The sequence below is a fragment of the Mastomys coucha genome, unplaced genomic scaffold (genome assembly GCF_008632895.1).
Source record: "Mastomys coucha isolate ucsf_1 unplaced genomic scaffold, UCSF_Mcou_1 pScaffold7, whole genome shotgun sequence".
Classification (NCBI taxonomy): Eukaryota; Metazoa; Chordata; class Mammalia; order Rodentia; family Muridae; genus Mastomys; species Mastomys coucha.
In genome coordinates this window covers 49,706,298-49,714,099 of record NW_022196913.1, presented here as the reverse complement: position 1 = coordinate 49,714,099, position 7,802 = coordinate 49,706,298, and positions in this window count along the sequence as shown.

Below are 7,802 nucleotides of genomic sequence, written 5' to 3'. Positions count from 1 at the left end.
AGGTGTTTAGCCACCAGAAGTTATACAACAAATAAATCTATTATGATTTCATTGGGTCAGAAACTTCTCATGTCCAGGGATAGAGCAATGTATCTAAACCCATGAAGTATGCTGTATCAGATGAAAATGGAATCATGGAGAAGGGAAGATAATGCTGGATTGAGCTCAGTTTTGTGTGTGTGTGTGTGTATGTGTGTGTGTGTATGTATGTGTGCGCGCGCTGAGGATTGAACTCAGGAACTCATGTAGTGTTCTACTACTGAGCCAAGCCACATTCTAACCTTTATATTTATTGGAGAAAGATAGACAAGAGAGAGGGGGGGAGATAACATTTACATATGTATATGTGTGTACATATATTGTACATATATATTTTTCCTAGGGTAGTCTAGCATGACTTTGAACTCCTGATCCTCTTGCCTATATCATCTCCACTAGACTGGGATTATAAAATAAATACTGTCCTCACTTTGTGAGTTAGGGTTGAACTCACTTGCTACTCATAAACCGTTAGCCAGCTTATGACTGTTAGATGCCTTATTGAGTATGTTTCCTCAGAGTTAAAATGAGAAGGTGTAACTGGATCACTTCTATGATCCCTTTGCCTTTAAGTTCAATAAGTGATAACTATATGATAATTGTTTAGTCCCAGAGATGGATAAGATAGATCAGAGTATCCCTTCTCTTCTTTATCCTCCTTTTATCTTCTCTCACACACTTTCATGGGGCACAGGTATGTAAGGAACTTTCTCCTGTGCTCATTGCTCCCTCTGTTCAGCAGGATTCACCACTGGCAACAACCTGAGACCTGCATCACCACGGAATAGAGTCTGAAGAGAACGGAAGGCTGTATGGGCTGTGTCTTGGTTACTGTTTTATTGCTGGGGGGAGACACACCATGACTAAGGCAACTTTGAAAAGAAAGTACTTAACTGGGGACTTGCTTAGTTTCAAAGAGTTGGTCCATGGTCATCATAGCAGGGAGCATAGCAGCAGGCAGGCAGGCATGGCACTAGAGCAGTAGCTGAGAGCTCTCAGTGTCCTTCAGCCAGACCATCTGGTTCTGTAGATCTATATCTATCTGTAACCTCCTATGGCTCAGTGTGCCATGCAGAGCTGTATGGTGCTGTGTATCTATCTGTAACCTCCTATGATAAGCTGGGAGGCAGAGATGGGAGAATTCCCAGAAGCTTTTGGGCCAGCTGGCATAAGCAGCTGCAAATAGCAAAAGAAACCCTGTCTCAAAAATGGTGGAAAGCAGGATTGACTCCCGAGATTGCTTCCATCACATCACACACACACACACACACACACACACACACACTCACATACACACAAACACACATATACACTCACACACTCACATTCAAATCACACACATATACACATAGACACACAAACACATATTCACACCACACACACATACACACAAACTCACATATATACACATACACACACACTCACATTCACACCATACACATAGACACACAAACACACATATTCACACCACACACATACTCACATACACACAAACTCACATACATACTCACACACTCACATTCAAATCGCACACACATACACACAGACACACAAACACACATATTCACACCACACACACATACACACAAACTCACACATACACACAAACTCACACATACACACACACACTCACATTCACACCACACACACAGATACACATACACAAACACACATATTCATACCACACGCACACAGACACAGACACTCACACATACACACACATACTCACACATACACACACTCACATTCACACCACACACAGACACTCACACAAACACACATATTAATACCACACACAGACACACAGACACTCAGACACACAACTCACACATACACACACTCATATTCACACCACACACACACATGCCAGGTATATAGACTTTACCAGTGCAGGAATTTTTTTAATTCTGGCTGCACCACTTGCATGTTTTATGGGGGCAGTTAGCTGAATCGCCTCCTCTGACCTTGACTTTTCTCATTGTCAGACAATAGTGAGGTAGGAATAGCAACCTCATGGGTGCTGTGGAGAATGCAGAGTGTCCAGCATATAAACATGCATTAAGGCTGTAACAGAGATTATAAGGATGGGAGGACAGGCTGTGTTTTAAAGCCACTGTGAAGGAGTCAGTAAGATAAAAGCATGCTGTCAGGGTTGCAGTGGAAGACAGCTACGACTCTCCTGTCTTTTCACACCGCCAAACCCTCTCTCTCCACCTTTGGAAAAGGTGGAAATCCTTTTTGACAGGACAAGATTATGCTAAAAATCACCTCCTCCTGCCAGTGTGTGAGGTCTCAGATTCATCACTTAGCTTTCTGGGTCTGTTAACTGATTTCCTTTGTCAGTTGTTTAAAGTTTGGCTCTGCCAGTTTACTTACAATCTACCGACACAATCTATTGTATGAGCAAATTCAAAGGAAAAACCAAAGCCTATGCCAATACATGGAGAAGCTTAATTAGTAAAACTTATTGGTTAACCTCTGAAAACAATCAAAAAGGAAATGCATATAATAAAGACTAATTCCCAAAGATCTAGATACTATCCTACATGATAAGATGCTCTAACCACTTTTTATTAAAATCAAGACCTAGACATGTACCTTGACAGACAAATACAGAGGCGGATGCTCGCAGCCAATCATTGGACTGAGTTGGGGGGGATCCCCGATGGAGGAGTTGGAGAAGGGACTGAAGGAGCTGCTGGAGTTTGCAGCCCCATGAAGGGAGCAACAGTATCAACCAGCCAGATCCCCCCAGAGCTCCCAGGGACTGAACCACCAACCAAAGAATACACTTAGAGCGACCCATGGTGCTGGCCACATATGTGGCAGAGGATGGTGTTGTTTTTCCACCAGTGGGAGGAGAGGCCCTTGGGCCTGAGGGTATTTGATGCCCCAGTGTAGGGGAATGCCAGGGTGGGAGGATGGGAGTGGGTGGGTGGGTGGAGGAACACCCTCATAGAGGCAGGGGGAGGAGGGATAGGATAGGGGATTTCTGGAGGAGAGACCTGGGAAGGGGATAACATTTGAAATATACATAAAGAAAATATCCAAAAAAAAACAAAAGTAGTAAAAAGCTGGGCAGTGGTAGCACATGCCTTTAATCCCAGCACTTGGGAGGCAGAGGCAGGTGGATTTCTGAGTTCAAGGCCAGCTTGGTGTACAGAGTGAGTTCCAGAACAGCCAAGGCTACACAGAGAAACCCTGTCTCGAAAAAACAAACAAAAAAAAAGTAGTAAAAATAAAATAAAATAAATAAAAGTAGGAAATGAAACAGCTGACATAAACATTGAGTTAGAGAATCTAAAACACCATGTTAGCAAAGGAAGTATTGGAATCAATAAGGAAATGAGGTCAGACTGCCAGGTTAAGAAAGGACTTACGAAGGGCAATAATTCCACAATGAAGATAGGAACTATGCAGCCTTGGGGAAAATGTTAAGAAATGAGGAATATAGAAATAAAAACATATGGGGTTTGTTCAAAACAACAATCTCTTCCAAGTTGGAAAAAAAATAATGAGGGGAAAAAAAGGGAAATTCAAATCACCAACAAGATGATGAAACTTATGAGCAGTAGAGAAAATGCAAATTAAAATAATAATTAGATTTCATTTTATACCCTACTATATAGCAAATAGAGGGGGGTTGTTTTTTGTTTTTTTTTTTAAAAGGGGTGTAAAGCTTATTACTGGTACAAACACAGGAAGGAGAATTATTTCATCTTTAGGGAGAGCAATCTGGCCACATCATTTTTACTTAAATATCACACACACACACACACACACACAGAGAGAGAGAGAGAGAGAGAGAGAAGCACATGCACACACACCCTTACCTATTTTCAGGGGGAAATTTACATTAACAATAAAAATCTTAAAAGTATTTCCTTTAAGAGAAAAACAAAACAAAACAAAACAAGGTAGGCAGTTTGGATGGCATTACTAAATATTAACATTAAACCAGGTCCTAACCAGAATGGTTATTTTTTTTTTTTAAGTTTAAGGAGGTGTCAAAGCAGCAAAGATTGCCATCGTTTTCAGATACTAGAGTTGCATTTATTCTGGAGATTATAGGTTGTCTAGCTGAGTTAACATGACACTGAACTACAGTCTGAATACTTGTGTTTGTAATCGTAAACAAACGTTACTCCCCAGCTAACTGGAGATGTGTTTGTAATCCTAAACAAATGTTACTCTCCAGCTAACTGGAGAAGCTTCTCTTTGCCATCAATGGCAGTGAGTGCAGAGACTCCTGACTGCTCAAGATGCTTAGAGAAAATAGCAGTTGAGTGCTAGCGCTAAACAGGGTACTTCTATAAACCCCTCTATAGCTCAGGAGGCATTGTGGAAAAGGTGGCAACAAGGTTGTAAGAGGCACCCAGAAGGGTTACAAAATACTGTCTTCAGAGAATGACGTAGCCGTTACAAACGTGATATCAAAGCGGTTGCCTGGATTAGACCTGAGCAAGACTCAACAGGCAACCATGTGTCAGTGAGGGGCTCCTGGGGCCCTAATCCTCCTCCACTGAACTATTAGAGACTGATGGTTTCTAGAGAGGGACACTGACTGCCATCCGTTGTGTTCCAGATGGTGTGCCCACAAGGCTTCGGTGGGTAGCCCCAAGCGCGGGACAGATATCCTGGTTAAAATCAGCGGGTCACAAAACAAAACAAGAAGGTATGACAGAAGAGAACTGGTGAGAAGGAAGGGGTATGACAGAGGTAGTGAGGAGGTAAGAGAGGGTCACAGAGAGTGACAGTAAGCAGAAAGTACCAACCACATGTGAAACTGTCGCAGAATGCAGAACGCGTCTAATTGATGAGCATAAGAACTCACAGGAGAATGGTAATAACTAGTACTTAGGAACTTTGCTTAATACAGATATATACATCTAAATATGTAAAGGAAAAATAATTTTGTAGATTCCCATGTGAAATAGCACCAAAAATATCAGATGCCAAGAAGCAGCCTACTGAGAAGTATGTAAGCCGGGTAGTAGTGGCGCACACCTTTAATCCCAGCACTTGGGAGGCAGAGGCAGGTGGATTTCTGAGTTCGAGGCCAGCCTGGTCTACAGAGTGAGTTCCAGGACAGCCAGGGCTACACAGGGAAACCCTGCCTCAAAAAACCAAAAAACCAAAAAACCAAAAAACCAAAAAACCAAAAAAAAAAAGAAGTATGTAAGACCATTGTAGAGAAAACTAGCCTACACAGATAGAGACAGGTTACTGTGTCTGTGTGTGTGTGTGTGTGTGTGTGTGTGTGTGTGTGTGCGCGCGCCCATGTGTTCATGTGTGGAGGTCAAAGGACAACTTACAGAAGTAGGTTTTGTCCTTCCACCATGTGGGTGCTAAGGATCAAACTCAGGTCCTTGGGCTTGGCAGCAGGTGTCTTTACCCACTGAGCCGTCTTGCTGGCCTCACCAACACATACACTTAACAGGTCATCCCCCCACCCCCGGCCCCTGCAAATGGTAAGTGAGAAGTCTAAACTTGTTAGAAGGACCCTGTCAGAAAGTTGGGGGTTGGAATGTTTAATGATGAGAATCTCTGAAAAATTTTGTGTCTTCTCACAAGTCTTTGCAGAAAGTAAAAACAAAAACAAAAACAAAACAAAACAAACAAAACAAACCCTGAGGTCAAAAGAGGACAGTCGGATCCAAGAGAACCACTGGGCAATGAATGAGTTACTGAGTTATTGGATCTAGTCAATCATTTAAAAAACAGGCTGACATATCTCCAGTGTTTAGTGTTTGTCTGCCCTGTGCAATGCCTGAGATCAATCCCCAATACAATAAATGAACAAATCAATCAGTCAATTAATCAATCAATCAATCACTTTCCAGTGGAAGGAAAGTACTTGTTTCCTAAGGAGAACTCAGAGAAAGAGCCAGGAAGTTGAGAAAACCCCAAGCTGGTCTTTGCCTCAATCATCAAAGATTGCAGCCTCCTCCTCCATGTCTGGCGGGGTGAAACCAGCATTGTGTTCTGTCTATTAGATTTCAAGACTAGCCACAAAAACCGGAGCAGGTTCCAACTCAGCTGCTTCTCTTGTCAGTGTAGCAAGACTCTTGGCAACTTTCTTATTATCTCAGTTCTCCAAGCTATTTATATACTGGCATCGGAAAACATATTATTTGCAGAAATGCCTCTGGTTCTTATGTCATTTATACAGGGACAGAAGATGTTTTCAAAGAACCATATTTTTGTAGTATTTTTTGCAACCAAGATGGTATAAGCAATGATCTGCCAGGTTGTGTGGGTGTAAAAACAGTCTCCATGAACTTGTCTCCAATTCTTCTTTTGCTGTTTAAAATCTATTCAAGTATCTCCGTCTGCCCATACTTCGATTTTTGTCTCTTTTCCATTGATCCATTTGCAGACTAAAAGCATTTAACAGAGCCTCTAGGGTCCCTTTCTGAATCCTGTCCTCTTCCCATGGGTTTTGTTGAAATGGGGCCAGTACCAGTGCACTTTAAAAGGCTCGTGTTAATCTGGAAATAAACAATCATGTGAATAATGGAGATGTCTTGTTTCGCTTCCATGAGCTCCTCATTAGCTTGTATTCTCTCCTGATGCCAAGACAGGATTAGTCAGGATTCTCGGAAGGAGATGCCAGTGAGGGGGATGGAGAGTAGGGGAGCCCAAAGTGGTAAGAAGAGCAGAGAAGGAGACTGGAAAGCAGCGAAGAAGCCAGATTTCTCCTCAGCAGCACAGTACCAAGGTGACCTCAGCCAGGATGGAGCCAGTCATTCACCAGAAAATTCACTAACTTGTGGGAGCAGGTCTGTAGGAGCAGCCCTGGGACACTCTGTCATCAGCTGTGGAAGCCAATGGGGGGACAGGGACTCAGAACAGTGGGGATTCCAGTCTGTCACCTGCTCCCTGCTGTGGGAAAGGACAGCTAGGGACAAGTAGCACCCATCTCACCTACTTACAGATTAAAAGGCAATGACTTTTGTGCTGTGTTTTGGTTGTTGTTGTTGATGCTGTTGTTATTGTTTTTGTTGTTCTAGTTGGTGTTTTTGTTAATGCTGTTGTTGCTGTGGTTGTTGTTGTTGTCATTGCTGCTATTGTTGTTGCTGTTATTGCTCTTGTTGCTGTTGTTACTGTTGCTGCTGTTGTTGCTGCTACTGCTGCTGTTGTTGCTGTTGTTATTGCTGCTGTTGCTATTGTTTTTGTGGTTGCTGTTGTTATTGTTGCTGTTGCTATTGTTGTTGCTGCTGTTGCTATTGTTGTTGCTGTTGTTATTGTTGTTGCTGCTGTTGTTGTTGTTATCATTGCTTCTGTTGTTGCTGTTGTTGCTGCTGTTGCTGTTGCTGCTGCTGTTGCTGCTGTTGTTGTTGCTGTTGCTGCTGCTTTTGCTGTTGTTGCTGCTATTGTTGCTGTTGTTGCTGTTGTTGTTATTGTTTTTGTTGTTCTTGTTTTTGTTCTTGTTGTTGCTGTTGTTGCTGTTGTTGTTATTGTTTTTGTTGTTCTTGTTTTTGTTCTTGTTGTTGCTATTGTTGTTGTTGTCATTGCTGCTATTATTGCTGTTATTGCTGTTGTTGCTGTTGTTGCTGTTGCTTTTGATGTTGTTGTTGCTGTTGTTGCTGCTGTTGCTGCTGTTGCTGTTGTTGCTGCTGCTTTTGCCATTGTTGCTGCTGCTGTTGTTGCTGTTATTGTTGCTGCTGTTGTTGTTGCTGCTGCTGCTGTTGCTGCTGTTGTTGTTGCTGCTGCTTTTGCTGTTGTTGTTGCTGCTGCTGCTGCTGTTGTTGCTGCTGCTG